Raw genomic sequence first — 22,284 nt, forward strand, 5'->3', positions numbered from 1 at the left:
TGGCTCTTCAGGGAGCTCATGGGGTCATTGCTACTCCTCAGATTCCCTTCCCTTCCCGGGTTCCCATTCATGTCCAGGTCGGAGGGTCAGAACCGCGGTACAGAACACACCCGCTCTGTTGCTGCTGTGGGCAGGTGGTCCACAGGATGTGTGGGGTTCCTTTCTACAGTGACAGAAGATGCCACTGTGGTCAACAGAGACTGAAGGAGGACAAGGGCAGGGCAGGAGACCTGGATAACGACCTTCTTCACACCTGAGGCACGAGCCCTCCATTATTCCCTCTTCTCTGTGGTGCACGGGGAGTAGGGTTTCTATTTACATCACCCCTGTCTACTCTGTGGAGAGACAAAAGCAGCCATTCCGACTCCAGGGGCTGCCCTCCTTTAAGGAGACTGAAGAGGGGCCCTCGGAGAGGTTGCCTTGGCGCTCCCAGGTGTCAGGCGGCTAGCACCGGTTCTGCCCACTAATGGGCAATTCCGATTTGACTAGCAGACTCCCAGCTGTTTACATCTGGTCACCACCTGGTCACGGCAGCTGAGACTTTGGCCGCCTAGTGCCATCCTCAGACAGCTCTGAAGTGTTCCATGCAATCACGTATCAGAAGCGATCCTTTGCTTTAGAGGCAAATGTACTAAGTGGAAGTGTTTGCATCTTACTCTTTCTGGAAGCGGGGTTAAAAACAGAGGCACCTCCTCAAGCTCTCTGCTGGGAATCTTTTCTTTGCAAAATTACACTCAGTATCAAGTTCCTTTGACGTGGGCAGGATAAAAGATCTTAGCCAGAGCCTTGAATGTTGAGGGTGAAGTACCGTGAGTACCGATGACAGCAGAGACAGATGGGTGAAGGGAAAGGATCTTTCAAACTTATGAAAAACATTGCCTGCTTGACTTGACACAAACCTGGGAAAGTTTAGCAAGAAAGGGAGGCAGGACGTGCGTTTCGCCCCCAGGATCTCCTGCCTGAGAGTGAGACGGAGGTCCCGGGGCCCCTCCAGTGGGGCTCCCTCTTCCATTTGTCTCGCAGCCCTCAGATGAGATGGGCGTGGCAAGGCCAGCTTCACCTGCCAGCCTGGACGGGCCTCCACAGGGTCCCCTTACTCTGGAGGACTGGAGGTGCCTTTCTCCTCTCTCAAGACTCAACACAATTTAACATTTTCCTGCAAAATCCTGTGTCCAGGTGCTGGTCTGCTGCTGCTTTGACCAAAAATGCCAACTTTTTTTTTTTTCCAATTTCATGAAGAACAACATCTGTTTTCATTCGGGACCCATGCTCATGTTCCATCCCCTAAGCTGTCCCCGGGGTTCCCTTCAGTTGCACTTTGAGTTCTCACACAGCACATTTCCTTTCTGAGTCAATAATATAATATTTGTACTTTTTAACATGAAACAGAAAACTATACTTTTTTTTTTTTGCTCATGTGCTGTTGTGCCTTATGCCGGCAGCCAGGCGGGTCCAGCGCACAGCCAGCCTGTGGGAAGCAGAGAGTCTTGGACCTAAAGGGCTCCTCCCGTGGGGGCCGCGAAGAGCAGGCTCAGTTTGCAGCTGACCCCTGGAGCCAGTCATCTGTTTATGTTACTGATCTGTCCTGTGCACTGGGACCACAGTCTCACAGGCTGTCCCAGTGTCCTCAGTGAGAACCAGTGCTGGAGAGCAGCAGCTCCCCCATGACCTGCTCCTGGGCTCTGGCTCAGCCCAGATACAGAAGGACCACGGTGGCTTCCCAGGCCTCTACCAGCCTTCCTTACCTGGTTCATGTGCAGACCTGGCAGAGCCAGAGAAAGGGAAGAGAAAAGAAAAGCAGGATAAAGAAGAAAAAAAGAAGAAAAAAAATTAAGGAAGATGGAAATAAGTGAAAGTCAGACAAGAAGGAGAGAGAAAAAGAGGACATCAGACGTCCACCAGAGGGGCCTTATCCAGGGGCCTTTATAATAACTTGGACATTATGAAAAACACAGCCTCCCGCACCAGCAGGCTCCCTCCTCTCATGGTCCCTGTAAGTTAGGGTTTGGAATTGGCTTCCCCATGTGTGGGAGAGACTTTCCCCAAGATCAGAGGGTGGGAGAAAAGCAGAGATAAGGTGGATAAAATGACCTGGGGAAGGCCACCTGTTGCCAGCAGCCAATCCCCACCAGGGTCCACAGCAGGACTGCACTGAGGCCACCTCCCTCCACCTCTCTCCACTGTGGCTCTGTTACTGAGCTGTCCTGGGGCCTGGCTCTGGCCATCCACCCCCAGAGACAGCCCAACCTCTCTTTCCAGACATGGCCCAACTTCTCCTGCCCAGTCTCCAGCTTATTTTTCTCCCATCTGCCTCTGAAGGCCAGGCCTGAGGTGACCCTGGAAGGCACGCATGGGGCATGGCAGATGCTACTGGCTTGGACCCCAGTGGGTGTGGGGACAACTACTCCCCAACACCCAACCACCAGATGGGGTTTCTGTGTGTGCAAAATAGAACCCACAGAGTTAAACCCAGATCTGTGATTGTAGCTACAGTTCCATTAATTAAAACAGGGAGTTTGTACTTCCTGCTTCCTGACACCTTCCCTCTTCAAGTGCCCATCTCTAGTACAAAGCTCTCACTTCTGGAAAAAAGAAAAGTGTTCTTTTTGAAAACTTCCTTTAACAATTCATTTTAAGCTCATTGTGTCTCTGTACTGAGTGATGTAATTAAAGTAAGTGAAATCAAAAGTATAGTAACTAACTGGCAGAATTAGCAGAATTCATGCCTCAGTTCTCAGTTTGATTCTACTCAAATTCTGGCTTTCTCTTCTCCTGTTTCATTCTCTATAAATAGAAATATGCTTATGGAGTCTCTTGCAAAACTAGACAATACAGATTCATGCTAATTTTATTATGATTTTGCTGTGCTGAGGATTGAGCCCAGTATTTCCTACTTGCTAGGTCAAAGCTCCACAACTGAACTACCTCCCCAGCCATTCCTACTTGAGACAGCAACCAGCTAAATTGCTCAGGCTGTTCTTAAACTTGCAATTCTCCTGCCTCAGCTTCCCGAGGTGCTGGGACTCCAGGCATGTGCCACCATGGCAAGCTTCATTCCAATTTTAACAAAATATTGCAGGGCATGGTGGCACACACCTGTAATCCCAGCAGCTCGGGAAGCTGAGGCAGGAGAATTGCAAGCTGAAATCCATCAGCTCCTTTGAGAGGCCATAAGCAACTCAGCAAGACCCTGTCTCTAAAAAAAATGTTCAAAAAGGGCCGGGGATATGGCTCAGTCATTAAGTGCCCCTGGGCTCAATCCCTAGTACAAAAAATAAAAACAAAATCCCACAAATAGAAAACACACAAAATAATCTGCAGCATTATAGAAACACACATAAGTTGAAATTTTCCTAGATATATTTATTTATTTTAGGAAGATAAAGACTCATCCCACAATGGTGGTATCCTCAGAGGCCTGGACAGGAGACAGGAAAAAACCTGTAACAGTCAGTTAAACTTTTATGTCTAAAACAATTTACAGTAATATTCACAGCAGAATCATTCACAATCATTACAAGTGGGTCTGAAATTTGGGGTCCATTAACAAAATGTGGTCTACTCTTATAATGGAATAGGATTCAGTCTGAAGAGCAGGGACTCTGCACCATGCTCAACTTAGAGCTGGATGCCCCTGTAAGCCAGGCACGGGGGACAAATGCGGCAGGACCCCACTCAGGTCCCCAGGGAAGTCAGATCACTGAGATGAAATGGAGGTGCCAGGCCTGGGAGCCATAAAGCGTGCTCATGGCTGCACTCCTGAGTGAGGGCCCTGCAGACCAGGAACCACGCAAGTCAAAGTGGCCAGCATGACAAGTCTTAGGTTGTGTGTTTAATCACAAGATAAATGGATTCTAAACAAATGTGGCCAATATCACCTTCTAAGATATCTGCTGGTCATCAATGTCATGATTAATTTGTGGGATTTGTGATGTATCAGAGGGGAATAAACAGAATTCACGCTCAGTTGGAACCGAGGTAGCCCTCCCCCTCAGTCTGCCACCCTTCGCCAGGTCCTCCCAAGGGGAAGTACCCAGGGCCCCTGGATGGGCTTTGTGGCAATGCCCCTGCTGCCCCTTTCTTCACTTCTACAGGACAGAAACGTGACTTTATTTACTTTTATGTCCCTAGCCTGGTGATCCACTCAAGAAATATAGTGGCTGACCATCTAAATGGATAAATAAATCCATTTGTATTGTGCACAATAAAATTTCACCCTCTCACAATAGGCGGAAATGCCTTCCTCCTCCTCCTCCTCCTCTTTCTTCCTCTTCTTCTTCTTCTTCTTCTTCTTCTTCTTCTTCTTCTTCTTCTTCTTCTTCTTCTTCTTCTCCTTCTCCTTCTCCTTCTCCTTCTCCTTCTCCTTCTTCTTCTTCTTCTTCTTCTTCTCCTTCTCCTTCTCCTTCTCCTTCCCATCCTTTTCCTCCTCCTCCTCTTTCTTTTTCTTCCCCTCCTCCTCCTCCTCCTTATTTCTCCTCCTTCTCCTCTTCTTCTTTTGTAAAAAAATGAATTTCTTTATACAGCACAATGAAAAATTAACTTGATTAAGTGATCTTCATAAGATCATAAGATCAAAAAAACAACAAAACATTCTTGAAATTGGTTTACAATCAAGAGTAATATTGATAAATATATCTATTCTGATAGGTATGATAGAAAAAAAAGCTGTTTATCATTGCATGAACTAATTTCTAAACTTAAATATTTCCAGTACACCTAGCCTATGCGATTATTACTAACTACCCATCTCACAGGTTAACATATGGTCTCTGTTGCTGATTCACTTCTTTCTCACTAGCCCTCAAAATTATTTGTGTCATTACTGAAACCTTTGGGCTAGCTGATAGAGCCAGTAAATACATGTTACAATAGCAAATGGTCAAATTTGATCTTTGAATTCTGACAGTGAAGGGTAATTTCATTGAAATTATTACCCTTCCAAGGAGAAAATCTTGCTGAACAAGGACCTCCTGATAAAATAAAGTAGGGTTATTTTTTCCTTACCAGGTGAATCATCTCCTTCTCCTCCTCCCCCTCCTCCTCCTCCTCCTCCTCCTCCTCCTCCTCCTCCTCCTCCTTCCTCCTCCTCCTCCTCCTTCCTCCTCCTTCTCCTCCTCCTCCTTCCTCCTCCTCCTTCTTCTTTTCTAATTAGAGCTTTATAACTATACCTAGTAGTAGGGTTCATCTTAACAAACCCACACATGCGTGGACATGGATTTCAGCTCATGATCCCCACTTTTGCCTCCCATTTCCTCTCCCATTCTCCTTCCTCCAGTCTACTAGACTTCTTTTTGCTCAGTTTTCATTTGTATTTGATTGGTTCTTTATGTTATTCTATCTTCACCCTCCTTTATTTTACTCTAGCTTCTGCATATGAGAAAAAAACACTTGACCTTTGAATTTCTGAGTTTGGTTGATTTTCCTTAGAATGATAACATGATATTCTTCATTTCCATCCATTTACCTGCAAATGTCATGATTCATTTTTTTATGGCAGAGTAGAACTCCATTGTGTATATAGACCACAATTTCCTAATCCATTCATCCATTGGCTGGCATCTGTGTTGAGTCCCTAATTCAGCTATTGTGAACTATGCTGCTAAACATTGATATGGCTGTGTCGCTGTGCTATGCCAGGTTAAAATTTTCTTGGAAAATATCAAGGAGTGGGAAAGCAGGAGAAACTTTTATAACAGATGAACCACAGGCTCTCTCCAGTTCTGTGCTTTTGCTTTTATTTTGCTTTTGTAAGTCCAAAGTGACAAGGTGATGCATAAGCTGTGCTATTATGGACTATAGAACACTGAGGTTCTCTTCCTCTCGTTGGACATGGGTTGTCCTTGGATGTCTCTTCCCCAAACAGATAGAGCTGCTCCATCTGCCCTGGCAGTATTTCCAGAGCATCTCTGAGAATGAGCTACCTGTTGAATCTGCTCTGCATCCCCATGACGTTAGTCAGAGCAGAGCAGTCCTCGGCTTTAGGAGGCACCACTCGTGGAACAGCCCTCTCATAGCCTCAGCTCTGAGTCCCTGCAGGCAGGACTGATGTGGGGCCTGCTGTTGGCTTGAGAGGTTGCTTATCTGTCTCTCTACACCTGTCTCTGTTGCTCTTGTGCATTCCCTGTGTGTGGCTCTGACCACACTCTCACCTGCTACAGGTGGGGTGGACCCTTGCTTTTCAGACTATGGCTGCCCTCCCTGCACAGCAGGCTGTGTCCTTGCTACTTCAGTTACACTTACTTGAATTGTGCTGGGCAGCTTTGTATGTTCAGCATCCACACCTCTTTGGACATAATGAGGTGAGAAAAGACTGCAAAACACCTCAAATTTAGCTCAAATATGGCAAGTGGGCATGGATGGAGCTGGCATGGCAGGGACTGCCATGCAGGCGCATTCTTCATGTTCCTTTCTACCTGACAGAGTAAAGGTCGAGCAGGGAGTGCACTGTAGAATCGCCAACATTTGGAGTTAGAAGGACTGCAAAAAGTGAATAAGGTCTTTGCAAGACAGCAACCCAAGTTAAGTTAGAGTCCTTACCTAGTCATACTCTTGGTCAGTCTGAGGAATCTGTACATGTGCCTGTCCTAGCACTTTGCAATTAAAGAGCACAGTGGACACTTGGGGAAGAGCTCCCATATGCTGGGAGACAGGCCTCACCTGGCCACAGTTAGAACTTCCGGGAACTATTGATGGAAATTTAGATATAAAATCTCCTTATTCATTGTTTTTTTTTTTTTTTTTTTTTTTTTTTTTTCCAGAAGGGTCTATGCTGTTCCTTCTGGTTTGGATCAGATGCTGAATTATTTCAGGATCCTGAGTGAGGCTGCTCCAGAAGCCAGAAGGATTATCAATCTCACCAAAAATCTGCTTTGGTGCAATTCCCAGAAAGATTTTAGAGCCTGGAGAGGTTTATACAGTTGGCTGAGTTTGGAATAAACATCTCCAAAATGTCAGGCAGGTTTCCAAACTGAAATGAAATTTGAGGTCCACCCATTTCACTAGTTATTAAGATAAAGAGAAATCCCCTGTTGAAATTGGATTACACAATTGGTAGTCCTTGCCATTGTGGAAACGGATCTACCCACAAATTTCATGCCTGTCTTTTCTAAATCCAGCTGCTGGAGAGGAAAATCCTTCCTGCTTCCCCTGACAATTTGTTCAGCGTTGCCACTACTGAGACGGCCAATCTTTGATAATATCAATATGGAAAATCTGATACTCATTTGGAGTAGGCATGGGGAGCAGGTAGGAGAAATGGGCTCTGACTTTCAAGACCAAGAAATCAGACAGGATGTGATACTGTGCATATGGCTAGACTTCCTGACTTCAGGCTCAAATGTGTGGTGACATATATGTTAACAGAAAAATAAATAGATAAAATGAGACATCCTCCTGCTCTCCACTGTCCTTCCTCAGGACAGGGTCACATGTGGAATCCCCCGCCCCCACCCCGTTTCACTTCTGCTTACAAAGGGCCATCTGCACACCTGTATGTTCTAGCCTCTTCCACTCCCAGGAGCACAAATCCAGCAGCCCTAGCTGGAGCAGACAGCACCTGGAGTTTGTATTTACAGTCTCCATGGACTAAGCTCAGAGGTCTTCCCAGCCAAACCCAAAGGTTTGTGGACAGTTCCTCCTGACCTCCAGGATGGGAATCTGGCTGTTCTAGGAGCCCTTTCTCAGAGAGGGACCTCTTATCCCTGCTGATCCCACAGCTACTCCATGAGAAGTATGCATGATGGGACGACGGGATGACCTGTGTGTGTTCAAGTTATCCTTTGCCGCCATTTGCCTCTGGGTGAGGAAGCATCTGAAGAGCAGGGGCCACCCCCAGTGGAGGAGAGGTTCTCCGAGATATTTGTTCCATGTCCCCCTGAACGCTGCCTGCACCCCAGCAGGCGCCTGGCCACACGTCCCAGGTTGTGGACATGGTCAGCATTGGCCATGGCAAGCCTGATGTTTTATTTCATTGTTTGACAATTAGCTGGTTTTGTCTAGTCTGGTTCTACTCTGAAAGCAAACAATTTAAGTTAGTTCAGAAATGGGAAAAAGAACAGAAATCAAACAGGTAAAGAGCGTTCCATTATTACCATTCACAGAGTAGACATGCCAAGCAGAAGATGCAACACCAAGGCAGGGAAGAGGAACGGGCCTAGCTGACACTTTCATTGGCTTCTCTAATGTGTTTAAAAAATGACATTCCTGATGCAAACAGAAAAAGAATAAAATAGCAGACATTCTACAGTAAATTGTATCATTACCATTTGTAATTTAAATATAAAATATTAGTATCTCAAATAGACTTTAAAACACATCTCCCAAAATACGAGCCCATAAAAACCAAGTGATTGAAAGGCACAAAATTAAAGAAAGGTAGAATTCATTAGAAGAACTAGGAACCAAAGGCACATCTTGTAAAGCATCCTTCAGCAAGCTGTGCACCGTGGGCTCGGCAGTTCCAGCCAGACACCACCTTCCCCATGCACTTCCTGATGGAGTGCTCTGTGAAGGAGATCACGGTCCCCAGACAACCTGTCTGGCTCCAAGACCTCTTGTCCCTCTCTCACTGTTCATTTGTGGCTGAGATGGTTGATCTAATGCTCTAGGCTGCAGTCTGGCCCCTGTGCCTTTCTCTGTGGGACCTGTGCTCAGTGCCGCCATCAATGGCTGGTCTCTACTTTCCCTTAGGCTCCTGGCAGGCAGGACCCCTTTCTTGCATACCTTTGGCATCTGCTACAACGTCTGGCTCAGTATTCAACTCTCAGAGAGAGCTCCGTCCACAACCAACAGTGGCACATCAGGAACAAAGAGATGGGGAAGTACCTGACCCACAGTTAGAAGCACAGTCCACTCATCCCTTTCCTACGGCTGACCAGAGTTGGGCTGTGGTGTTGTGCTCATTCCAGGGTAATCCTTGCCTCCGTGGAGTCAGGAGGGGCCTTTTATTTCCAGCTAATTTGTGAATCTTCCTTCTCCCCAAATTCCCAGAAAATGGGAAGAATTGAGAACCCTGAAACGGGATTCTCAGCAATGGCCCCACAGCTGAGCACAGCTCAGGCTGTTCCATTGGGTGCACCACTTGCTGGCCCAGTGGGATCCCCAAGCTACAGGAGTCGGGGAGACTCAGAGGAGAGATGGAAGGTGATGCACAGAGATGCTGTGAGGGCTGCTCATAGGGCATCCGAGCAAGGAATAGTGAGGTTTGTGAGCCAGAGTGCAGCTGGAACAGCCGTGGAGGAAAGCCTCTGGAAAGTGTGAGTCCATGCAGAGCTATCCTGGATGACCTTGTCCATGGTCTTATTGTAGAGCCGGGGGTCTGAGGCCGCTGGTGCTGAGGCGTGGCTCCTGGGTCTGCTTGCCAGCTCCTGGCACAGCCTGCTTTGAAGTCGCGGCTTCTGCTCGGTGCTCAGATCCACTCACAAACGTGTTGCACTGGGGGCCAGTCTCCACCTTACCCCATCCGGCTTTCGTCTACTGCTATGAATTTGAGTTGCTGCCACAAAGCAGGTCCTAAATTCAGGCTCCTCCATGAATCCTTATCAGCCCCCTGCTCTTGCTTTCTCTCTGCAACTTAGACATTTTAAAGGTACCGAGACCCTTGTTCCTCAAGCAGCATCACAGATTGCTTCTAAGAGCACATGGAGCCGCCCCTGCATGGGTCTGCCTTGGCAATGCCATTAAAACCTTCTGTAATCATGACAGATACAGAATACCACCTTTTGGAGCATCTCAGAGAAGAATTCTATTTCTGTATTGACCGCCAATCCCCCTACCCCCGTACTTTATCATATTGACTTGATGAGAAGCAGCTATGGTTTAATTTACTCTAGAAGTTCGGAATTCTACTTTATTTATATAGTTGACTAATGTGATTCAGAGGTTAAAATTAAGTTTTGATTTAGAAACATTAAGGCATTGTATCTGTGCCAAATCAGGATTGAGTCAAATTGTCCAAAGTCATGATTGCTTGTATGCATATTGACCTGATCTCTATTAGTCATACTAATCAGTACCAGTTTCCCTATCAGTTAAATCTATCATCATTTCTATCCTAGTTAAAGAGATATTGTCATAAAGTTCAAAATCTGCTAACAGGGCAATATAGGTTAGCGACATATATTGTCATTTTTTTCTCAAAGCCTTTCTCACTCCGTCAGGAAAGCAAACAGAGAAAGCAGCTTGATCAAAGTTGGGCTGCCCCCACCTCTGCTCTTTATGGAGCACACGTACCACTTGCCAGTCCTTCAGATGTTGCCCCGTAAGGAAAGTCAGTTCTGTAGCCATCTCCCTTTGGGAATCAACACCCTGGTTATTCCAGGGACATATTTTTAAGGAACATTCTTTTATTGATTTCCCCTATGCCTTGTAACCAAGAACCATCCGTGGCAGTCTCACTAACAATGCTTTGCTGTCTGCAACACAACAGGGCTTTTCAGAATGGTTGGTATGCAGAAAGCACGCAGGACCCCGGGAAAATGGGTGGAGGAAAGAAGACAAACCTCTCAGCCTCCACGGGGACCTCACTCCACTCAGACAAAGTGCAGTTTTGTCCAGATCCACCCAAGATGCTTGGCTGCTCACTGGCTCTGGGTAACCGATGCCACTGTGGCTAAGTGCCTGAGTGGAAGAGCATTGTCCTGTCCAGCATCAGTCAGCGCGGGGGGAGCTGCCTGCCTTCCTTTGGAGACACCACATAGGAGTACCTGAGCTGCCATGATGAGGAAGGCCTAACAGGATCGATCTAGATAATCAAGCTATCTCTAGATTCCACACTTCACCAAGTGACTGCTATCGTTGTATTTCAGAAAATTGAATTCAGCTTTATGAAACATATGTTTAAAAGCTGTACACTTTCAATAATTATGCTATAACATCCCTGTTCTTATGCAAAGCTAACTAGATGTTGTCATATTAAAATAGCAAATCCAATTCATTTCTTATGAACACATGTTTAAAAAAAATAAAAGGAACACTTTAATTATTTCAGGAGTGTTGGGCCAGTTCGCCAGCGACCGCATATTGCATTTGTTTAAAACTCAATCATGCAAAATGAAGACTCGATTTGAGAAATTTTAATAAAGATAAGCAGCCTATCATGGTATCATTTGAATGCTAATCGGCACCCCCATTCAGCCAGGGAGAGCAGTGTCAACTTCGCTGGAGGCTCTTTATTCCGCAATAAAAACATTTACATTCTAATGATTTTATTAAAGCGCTGGAGCTGACAGCAGCCCCAGATGACTCCCTGGCAAACTCTATCAGTTATCAACTCATATTGCCCTTTATCAAAACCACCCAGTGGTGAGCCCCCGCCACAATGAGAAGTCTGCTGCTCGCAGAGCGGGTATTTAATCATTTCTTCTGCAGTATTGTTCTGCTTACAGAGCATAAATAAGAGCTTCAAATAACCCCAGAGTGCTCCTGACAATGGAGCAGAGCATGGGCCCTATTTATCTTTCTCACATCCTTCAGGAAGCCTTTTCTCCAACTACCCCCCCCCCCACCTCTTATTTTGTTGTTGTTGCTGGCACTTAATTTTTTTTTTTATTCACTACCCTATCATCATTCAACAGCTCTGAATTTCTTCTTCACCTTCCACAGCAGGGCTCAGGAGAGAGTAGGCAGAGAGGTGACCCTGTTGGTGACAGGATGGTAGGATGACCCCTGGGGATGGCAGGAGTGGGAGTGCTTGAGGGGCTGAGGGGGACAGGACCTCAGGGGAGGGGCTGCTCTCTTTGTCTTTGTCACACAGCCGTGGCCCTGGGTGGGACAGAGGGACAGGAGGTGGAGGACTTGGTCTCCTGCCTGTGTCCCCGCATCTCCCTGGAGGCCATGCCCTGACACCAGGGCTTCCTCTTCCCTCTCCTCTGCTCTGTGTAACGCGAATTGGAGTGTAAATCAGTAGCGAACGCCACTTGGGTTCCTTTCAAAATTATTCTCCTTCGCTCTCTTTTTTACCCTTCTAGAAATAAATCAGGCGATTAGGAGTGAGGGCAGGCAAAGCTTCCCGGGCAAGCGTGCCCTTGCAAGTCACCGTCAGCTGGGCCCAAGCCCCTCTCCTTGTCCTGATTCAGAAGTGGATTTCTTCAGACTGAGGAAGGGGATCTCTGTAGCATACTGACTTCTCTGTCTTTTAACTTCTACATTAAAATGGACATCTCCCTCCTAACGACAGGTTCTGGAGAGCAGAGGCCAGTGGGTTGCACTGGGAGCCCACTGCCTGGGGCCCAGCAGGCACGCCACCACATTTATGGCAATACAGCTGCTTGGATATTGAATTTAATTTAACTGGCCCAGTGGCTTTGATTCATCCTCCCAAATTGCCTGTGAACTGCTGCAAAGATCAAGTTCAATTGGGCTTTCTACTAAGTTTCAGGGGATCCTTGCCCCAATCAGGTAGCCTTGACTCCCCCTAATGAGCCTGGTTCATTAGATAATAGATGAGAAACACTTTAATGAAACGCCCCAGGGCAGCACAACATCCAAAGGTCTGCAGTGTCCCCTAGAACCCTCTGCAGGACAAGCCTTGGTGCCCGGACCCAGAGGACACAGGCTTTCTGCCTTGGGCTGCCTCGTTGCGCTCCTTCCGGCTGTTTCTGTGCAGGGTTGTCACCTGCAGCCTGGCCCGGCCCCTGGAGTTCAGGCACCCCCTGCTATGTTTCCAGGTGACTGTCATCTCCACCTGAGCCAGACCCAGTTGGCCATCCAGGACATGGGCCACCATCAGTTCACCCAGAGAGGCCTCTGATTGACAGCTGAGACAGAGCTTGGACAAGAGGTCCTGTGAGGTCGGCCTTCAGGGATACCAGGGTGGTGGCAGCCGGGTACAAGGAGGATGCTGCAGGAGGACAAGATGGGATGCAAATCAAGGGGTCCCTGCTTAGGATAACTCCCATGACCATGACAACTCCCGCCATGGGTTCAGTATTTTAAAATGACCAATGGGGTAAATTGGACAGGATTGTACTGAGGTTTTCTAAAGTAACCAATAGGGGGAAATTGGACACTATTCTAATCAGATAATCATAAGGTAACCAATGGGGCAAACCGGGTGAGGTCTTCCATCAGGTCCACGTAGGGAAAAGAAGGCATCTCAGCTCAACATGTGACATGGATTTCCAGACACGGAGGCTCTGAGCCTTCCTTTCAGGCGTGGCCACTAAGTTCTACTTTATGGAGTGCTACTTCCTCCTCCTTCACCTTCAACAAATCTGCGCTCTGTTACTTGCATGTGTCTCGCTCAATTCTTGGTTCAGGACACCAGGGACCTGGACCCAAGTCAGACACCCTGGCGATTCCTGCCTCAGCCGCCTGCAGTCTCTCCGCACTCTGAGCTCAGGCAGGAGCACCCCACAGATCCCCAGGGTTTTGAGCAGTGGGAAGAGCCTGGAGACAGAGAAGCTCTGAGCCTCCCTGAGACCCACGCGTCCACCCATGAGGAGTGAGAGCCGTGCGCAGGGAGGCCAGCAGTTCCAGCCTCAGCTAAGGCACAGCTTGCAGAGAGGGGAAGCCTGGAGTCTTCCGCATGGTCTGTCCTGGTGGTCACTGTTTCCCAATAAAACACCAATAACATCGATTCATCTTAAAATACTCACTGAGGTTTTAAGGATGCTTCTGCCCAAGATCTATGCTCTACCTTACAAACAGAAGGTTGCTGGAGAAGTGGGGGTTGGGAGCTCTTTGTCAAGATACTTAAACCAGTGCCCCCTCCCCAACAAAGGCTGAGGAAGGAGTGACTTGCCTGTCTGGGCCCAGGGACGCTGGGTAGTCACAGGGCAGAGGGAGCACCCAAGGTCCTCCCTGAGTGCCAGGCAGGGCGCAGCCCATCCTGCCTGCCCACCCTGGCCCCTGCCCTGTGGCTGACAAACTCCATGGCAGCTTTGACCTAGGTTAACAGTAGGCGATGGAAACCATCTTTGACAGCATGAGTCATTCTAAAAAGAAAAGGAATTATCTTTGCCAGAGCAAAGCCGAGTGCTCTCTGCTTGGCCCCTGAGCCCACGTGCTACCTGCAAGCTGAGGACTCTGCCTTTCACATGCCTTCCCTCAGCTCTGCACTGGACCTGGGAGTGAATTTGTTTTCTGCCAACAGGGACAGGGAGAGGCCTGCACACCACACAGGAGGCCTGGTCTCTGTTCCACTCTACAGTGGAACCCGTTTATGCTGAGCCCAGTGTCCCAGAAAAAGTCTGTCCCTGAGACCAAAAGTCTGTCCCTAAGATCAGCCCTGGGTCCAGGTGGGCTGACTAGAAACCTGAGAGTCCAATCTCCAGTGCAGAGTGTGGTCAGTTTTGTGCCAATCCCTGCAGTTATTGGGTGAAACATCACTAAGTCAGTCAACACTGCCTTCTAACAGCAATTCACAGACAGCCTCTGGTGGTGGCTGAAGGTGAGCCCTCCTGGTGTTTGGAGATCACAGCTCTTTGCTCCACAACCACCCACTATTGTGACATCTTTTCTCAAATGTCACATCTTTCTTTGTAGTTCAACTTTGAGTCTGGCCTTTTATTACTTTTAAAAATATTACTTTGCATATGTCAAGACAAAAGATAAATATCTATGCCTAGTCTATTTGTTATTTATATATTTCTTTCAAGAAGTCAAATATCGGATCACACTGAAAATAGATTTGCAAGCTGGTGCTGAAAAGGTATTTGAATATTATAGCATTACGCATTTATGGAGCTTTGTTCAAAGGTTTAAAAACACAGAGGCTGGAACTGGTTCCTCCTTGGTGGCAGAGGGTGAAGAGTGGAGGGCAGTTCTGTCTTCAGCAGCCTACATGGGGGGCTGTGGGGGGTTGTAGTTCACTAGTATGTGTCTTACGGCATCAAGGTCATTTGTCAAGTTCATCTTGTCATAAAACAAAAAACAAAGTAGAAATGGTCTGAGGTGTGTGTTGGAGGAGTTCTCCCAGTGACACGGATGTCAGCGAATCCCTGGGGCCTGATCTCGGTTGGCAGGGTCCTCTGTGTGAATCTGCCCACGCATCTTTTATGTACCTTCCACCCTCCTCCCTCTAGATCTGCGACTTCCATCTCTCTCCATCTCTCTGCCCATCCTCTGTCTGTCTCTGTGCTTGTCCAGCTCATGACGAGTCACCCAGTCGGCAGATGGGAATGTGCCCCCTGAAGACCGGAGTCCCCTGGAGGTGCAGATGGGAAGCCCGAGGTGAGCCCCGTCCAAGAGCAGCGCTCACTCACCCACAGGAGGGGTTTCTTGGCCTACTAGGGTTTCTGACTCATATGAATGTTAATTAGTTGAAAACCAAAGAGTTGTTTTGAGGTTTAACAGCTTCTCAAAAACACCCGTTTGCCAGGCCAGAGTGGTGTCTTCGTGAGTGGATGGAGAGGGAAGGAGATGAGAGAACATGATGGAGGACCCCTGGCTCTGAGGAGCCCTGGCTGGAGACCCCGCTCGCAGCTCCTCCTCTAAGGAAGCAGGACGCCAGCCCCACAGAAAGGCCCAGTCCAGGCACTGCTCCTCACCACCTCTGCCACTGTCCCCTGACAGACACCTCTGGCCCCACCCTGCAGAGGAAGAAGCTATCAGCTCAGACCAGCCACACCCGCCTTCACCCTCACCCCACCCTGCCCTCTGCCTTTATTCTCTTTAACTCACTGACACATTTTGACTGCTTAGCAAGCTACCTAGAGAAGACAAAAGCCCCGTGATACATTTCTTCAAGATTTTATTGTAATAAACATTGAATGAATTGCATGAATAAAATTCGTAAACAGCATCCTGCATTTTTGCAAGAAATATTTATTGAGCAACTATAAATGTGCCAAGAATGTGTTCAGGTAATAGGCAGGTGACAGAGGAGGTTACAGACCCTTTCCCTACCCTCCTTCATCTTCCAGGCTCCTTGGGCCTAGAGTATCAAGCCCATATGTGAGTACACATTTATATGCACTAGGGTGCTGTGCTACAGTACAGTAAAGCACGCACGGAATATCACATGCAATAATATATGTTGTAAAATCTAAAGGAATGTGGTTCCAGGTAGAAATGAACAGAATAAATAAACATAGAACACGAAATATCCACTTGAAGTGCAAGTACAAAGAAAATGATCAGCTTTTGACACTCCCAAAGAGGAAAAAAATTGAAATATTTAGGTGGGATGCTTAATAGTTCTAAATTCATAGGCTCAGCGTCCACCAGGGCTCTCCACAGAAACCCACCGACCAGGCTGTATGAATATGCAGAGATACACAAAGATGTAGCTATAGAGGAAGGACTCCCAAAGAGACAGAAAGAGCTACTTATATTAAAAATTGACTTGTGCAATTGTGGAACCTGACAAGTCCAAAAGTCTGTTTGGCAGACCCACAGATGGAAACCCAGGCAGGGCTCCTCTTAGTCTCGAGGCAGAATGCCTTTCTCCTGGGGAGAATTCAACCCTTTTCTTTCTCTTTCTCAGTGTGGGGATTTGCACTGAGAACAGCCTGCCTGCTGGGCAAACCCTCTGCCACTGAGCTGCAGTCTAACTTCTTCAGTCTTCCTCTGAGACCTTCAACCAACTGGACAAGGCCCACCCACATCAAAGCCAACTGATTGCAGTTGACTCACAATTTCTTACAGCGACATCTAGATCAGCATTTGATTCAATAGCTGTTACCATAGCCCAACCAATTTGACACAAAATTTAAACATTTTATTGGCATAAATCCCAAACCCAAATTCTAACTATCCCTGGGATTTCCAGGAGGCAGGTATGCATGACTACATCACAATTGACGAACACACAGAAAAATTCCCAGGCTCTGGGGTGTGTGCTGCAGCTCAACCTATATCTCTTGGGGAAAGTAGGTAGCCACTTGAAACAAAGGCCAGATTGTTCACAGAAAGTGAAGAAGTAATTGGAAGTTCTCTGAAGGCATAAAGGGATGAGTGTTTGGGCCCAAATCAAATCCATTATTTTCTGTAAATTCTGACCAAGGTCATGAAAACTCAGTAAATTCTGGTTGTGTCTGTGCCTCTGAAGGCCTCCTGGGTCTGACTGTGATTTTCAGGTTCATGGAACTGTACTGATGGTTACTCTGATCCCATAACCCCTCCATCTGTCAGTCAAACCCATGGTCTCTGTTAGAACACACCAGGGCAGCAGAACCCTGAGGAGTCGGTTCACCAGCGTCCTACAGATGCCAGGTTAGCCCCAGGGTAGCCTGATGGATGGTGAGGCTGCATGCCCTTGATCTTGCACTCTGAATCCTGCCAAGCACAGAGACTTGCAGGAGCGCGTGGAGAGCACGTCCTCCGTCTGGGCAACAGGTGTAGGTGTCTATGGACCAGATACAACTGAAGTTCTAAAGGCAGCTCAGGAAATGGAGGTGCAGGAGGATCAGCAGTGAATACCATGGCACAGGAGTGCTGAACCAGCTGAGAAGGCAGTCATCATGCAGGCCATCATACAGCCAGGACAGGGACATTAAACCACCGGACAGAGATTGCTGCGTTGCAAAGCTCTTGAGTCGTGTCTGTGACTCTGAAGCAACCTTATCATCTGTGGACAAGTGTGTGTAGGGAAACATCAGTCAGGTGTGGTCGTGGAGGCAGCCAGGGGTGGGGAGGTGGGACTATCCTCAGCACCAGCAAGCAGCAGGGGACCATACAAACCAACAGGGGCAGCAACTCAGGGCTGTGGTGGCCACCTGTTCCACCCAGGCTCAGCGAGGTCATGGAGCACCGTCCCACCACTCACTGAGGATGTCACTGTGGCAGTGGACAACTGTGGGCCAGAGCACCACCAGGCAGATGTGCCTGGGATGTTGGTCCAGAGGACAAGAGCTACGATGCTGGGCAACAGCTAATGCTCACCGGTGGAAGGTGTGTGCTCCCAGCAGCATTTCCTGGGAGAGGGACTAAGATCCCTACAGAACTGGCTGCACAAGTCCCCTTAGGACTGGGCCACACAGTGTGCCCTGGAGTGACGATGGCCAGAGGGGACCACTGATGACAACCTGAGGTCTCCCTCCCGGTTGCCACCCAAAGACCACAGAGGACAAGGTCACTTTACCCCAGCTCCTTTGACTGCGGTAAGGGTGAGAGCCATGTGACACAGGTTGAAGTTTCTTCCTCCCCAGGGGAAAGAAGACCCTAGAGTTAAACACCTTGCCTGCTTCTGCAGCGGCTCTCTCTCCTCTTGGTCGGGGAGCCCTGGCCTGGGACACATCCCTGCCACACTCTGACACATGACTCTCACTGGGACTGGGTGCCTGAAAGAGAGCCTCAAAGGTAACAGAGTTTGGCCAGCCAGACACTGGGGTGTGAGGCCGGAGGGTGGGTGGGGGTCCCCAGGAAAGCTCGAGGCAGCTCTCCCAGCACAGGCCTGATCCCTGCAGCTGGAGGGAGGCTTCTGGGTTCCAGATCCAGGATCCACCTTTTCACCAAGTTCCTTTCTCCGGCTCCCACCCCACACGGATCCTGCTGGACCTCACTAACCTGCCCTGACCTCTCCCGGCCACAGGTCAGCATCCCCTATCCCTGGTAAGTTTCCACGTCTTTGACCCTAGAGGTGCTGTTGGAAGCTTCACATAGGACAATGGACAGAGGGAAGATGGTCTCCCCAGGGGATTTTTTGGCAACCTATCCTCTCCCCAGCTTCCTTCTCAATGTACAAGTCACTCATTCTCTGAAGCCAGCACTGATGGCCACATACCGCCTCTACTCATCCAAACAAGCCGACCCAAGTCCACACAAACCAACGCTCCCTCGCCAGCCATGGGGGCACCATCACAGCCTGCTTCCTCCCTCCAGGCTGGTGCTTCTGCGGCCATCCCCCAGGGCATGAGCCTCCTGCCCCCCTCCCTGCAGGGCTGCGCCAGGCCATATGCTGTCAAGCACTCCCGCTGATCCTGGTCCCTCCCTACGTTCTATTCAAATGAAGACACTGGCACAGAGGAGCACATTTCTATAATGCGAAGTAAATGTCAAAATGAAGAAAAAATGTCTTATGCACATGAATAATAGAGGGGAAGCTTCAAAACCAGCATAAATCATTATTTTGGCAGGTAATTTTTTATATCTTTCTACAGTATCTTTTTTCTATTGATAAATTTATCAGTATAAAATATAGACTATTTTTATGAAATGAATACATATGAATTTAAAACAAGGTACAATTATGGGACCACGGCATTCCACAAGCAATTCTAGGAGTGAGTTTGAGATGGCATCCCTTCTTTAGATTTACAGGAGTTTATTAGTTTTGAAAAAAAATTACTTTAGGGCTTATATGCTCTGAATATAATACTTGGGATGGTAATTTCATGTGGACAAAAAAGAAAACAGTTGCAGTTGTTTCAAGGCAGAGACTTGATGTTTCTTGGGCTGTAAATTAGTGACAAGATAGTGGCTGGCCCAGGAAGGGAGCAGTGCCCCAGCACCTGGGAGTACCTGGTGGGGCCATGTTCTGCCCGCTTCTTCCCTTTCACTTTGGCCCCTGTTTTTTTTGTTTTGTTTTGTTTGTTTGTTTGTTGTTTTTTATGCTTTCTCTTAGATACTGTCAGGGAAGAAAATTTAAATTTTGAATTTTGCATTTTTTTTTTTACTTGAAAGACACAACAACTGTGAGGCCATCCTGACCATCTTCCTCATATGTGGTGACCAGCACATGCATGTGTGCATGTGAGCAGGCCCCTGTGCATGTATGTGAACCCGTGTACTTGTGCAGAGCGTGTGAACAGTCATGGTCTAGTGTGTTTGCTGGGCGTGTGTGCATGAGGGTATGTGTGCATGTGAGGTGTGTGCATGTAAGACCACAGGTCATACATGCAGCTTGCACAAATGTGTGATGCATGTGTGAGCATGTTTGTGCCTGTGCGTGTCCATTTTCCCATGTATTTTTGTGTGTCTGTGCCCTGCCTCTACCTAGGTCGGGTCCCCTGTGGAGCTCTGGGAAAAGTCTTTTCAGAGAGCCAATCTGGTTGGGCCAAGCCCCATCAGCAAAGCTCCAGAGACCCTGTCACTGAACATCCCCATTCTTCTTCCTTGCCAGTGTCTGATTGCCATAATTTCGAATATTCTGACTGTCTAATAATAATATTATTATTATTATATCCAGACTTTTCCCCGAGTTCTATCCGTGGCGTTTTGTCGGGATTTTACCAGACGATGGATCCTGAGCGCAATGGTTTTGCTCCTGGGAGGGACCCATGGCGCAGCTCCTAAGGAATCCGCACAGCAAACTTGGCCCATGTGGCACCCCTTGCTCTTTGTCAGCATGGTTACCACTCCAGACAGACCAGGCAGTGCAGCTAGTGCCGGCTGACCCGGGGCCAGAAGCCCTTAGGCTTCAAAGCCTCCCCTCCCTGTGGTCTTTTGATTTCATAAGTTGTGTTTCCCTCAGGGTTAAGAATCGAGTTCCACCATCCAGAATCTAGTTGTAGTGAACTATCTCATTTCCCTGCCTCTACTGGGACGTCTGTCTCCAGCCTTAGAGGTCTCGCTGCCCCAGAATCCTCCTTCCACCCGCTGCCTGAATGGGCCCCCTCCAGCCAGGAATGGTCAGTCTTCTGCAGTTTCCTGCTCTTTGTAAGGGACATTGCTTGCGTGTGTGGGCCCCTGTCCCATGGTAGTTACACATTCAGAGTGACGTATTTTCTTTGTATTCTGCATTTTCATTTGAAGCATAGACCTCAATTAACAAACGGTAATAGAATGAATTCATACAAAATGAAAAGATATTTTGATAGGAAGCACCCAAATTAAGATCAACGCTCGGGCCTCAATCACATTGCGAGCAATGAGGAGAGAGAACAGAGATACCTCAAGCCCGATGGTTGGGCTGGAGCCAGGATATCACACACCTCGTGAGGTCTTATGAGCTTCAGGCCCTTTCCAGAGGGACAAAGTCCTGTGGCAGTGCCAGCAGGGAAGAGTCCCTAGAAAGGGGCTCACTGTGTAACAGGACTCCCGCCTGAGCCTCTGGAGGACTCAGACACGGGGGAGCTGAATGGAGAGCATAGAGTCCCAGGAGCAAGGAAGTGGACCGCTGGGTACCACAGCCACAGTCCGCAGAGAACTTGGGACTGCTGCTGCGCCTTCCAGTTTGCATTGTTCCCGCTGAGCTTTTGCCCACTGTCTCTTGTGCTATGAGAAGAAACGTATTCCAGCTGATTCATCGTGCCATCCATGGGCATTGATCTTTTATTTTTATTGTTCAATATTTGGAACTTAAAGCCCTCTCTACATTTGCGGGAGTCAACCCCGGGAAATGGGTGATTCATTCCAGCAGTCAGACCCTGCGAGGCCCCCGCAGCCGGCTTGCTCCCTCGCTCTCCCAGGCAGACCATGATGGAGTGACATAAATACAGGGGATGCAGAGTGAGCAGGGCCAGCAGCTCCACAGAGGGAGAAAGGGCAGACCGTCTCCCCGATGATTTACAGCTCGGAGACCTGGGCTGTGAGTCGGGTAATAGATGGAGACCGGCGGTGGAAAATGCCAAGCCCAGGACAGGCAGGTCACGCAGCTCGGCGTCAGAACAATAGATGGCTAATTCATTTAACAGATTGGATACCCAGGGACCACAAATGACAGCTTAAAAGACCAAGAAATGCCTGGTGTGTCCAGGGGGAAAACGCAAGGTGGCAGGAGGAAACAGCCGGCTCTTCAGGGCTCGGGGAGGGCTGATTTGCACTCATGGAAAGATAGGCAAGAACAAATCAGCTAATGGAGACAGGGACCACGTCTTGTGGAATTTGCTGGATAGAACACCTTCTGATCAACAGGGCTATGTCAACTGCTGGCCAATATATGAAGGCCACCCTAGCCCGTGGTGGCTTTCAGCCTGGTTTCTGGGACACTGAGTATCTAGATGAGTTCAATTGTTTACAGTGGTTTCTTTAGGAATTTTCCAGTCATTCAGCAACTTGAGTTCCTCAAGCCAGTATCGAGACTAAACTAGTAAACTGATGGCCATCTTTGTGATCATTTGTGAACACCAGGCATGAACTCTTAAGAAGCCTGAAATATTTACAATAGTTGAGACATCTGTACTTAATTTCTTTTCTTTTAAGTTATCTTTTTAAACATGTATTTTTTTGGGGGGTGGGGGTTAATTTGAGGCTGAAAGATTGGCATGGCAGCTACAAATAAGTTTCATTTTAACACTATATTAAACCCTCAACACTGGATGCTTAGAAACCTGTCACTCAATGTCACCTCTTTCATCAGAGTTTCCAGGCCGCACTCTCCGAGCACATGCTTTACCTTTCTAGCAAACTCTGTTAACGTTGCGTGGTCAAGGGTGCTGTTGGCACCACCTCTCTTTGGTCCTG

This window comes from Marmota flaviventris, chromosome 5 (assembly GCF_047511675.1).
Source record: "Marmota flaviventris isolate mMarFla1 chromosome 5, mMarFla1.hap1, whole genome shotgun sequence".
In the NCBI taxonomy this organism is placed as follows: domain Eukaryota; kingdom Metazoa; phylum Chordata; class Mammalia; order Rodentia; family Sciuridae; genus Marmota; species Marmota flaviventris.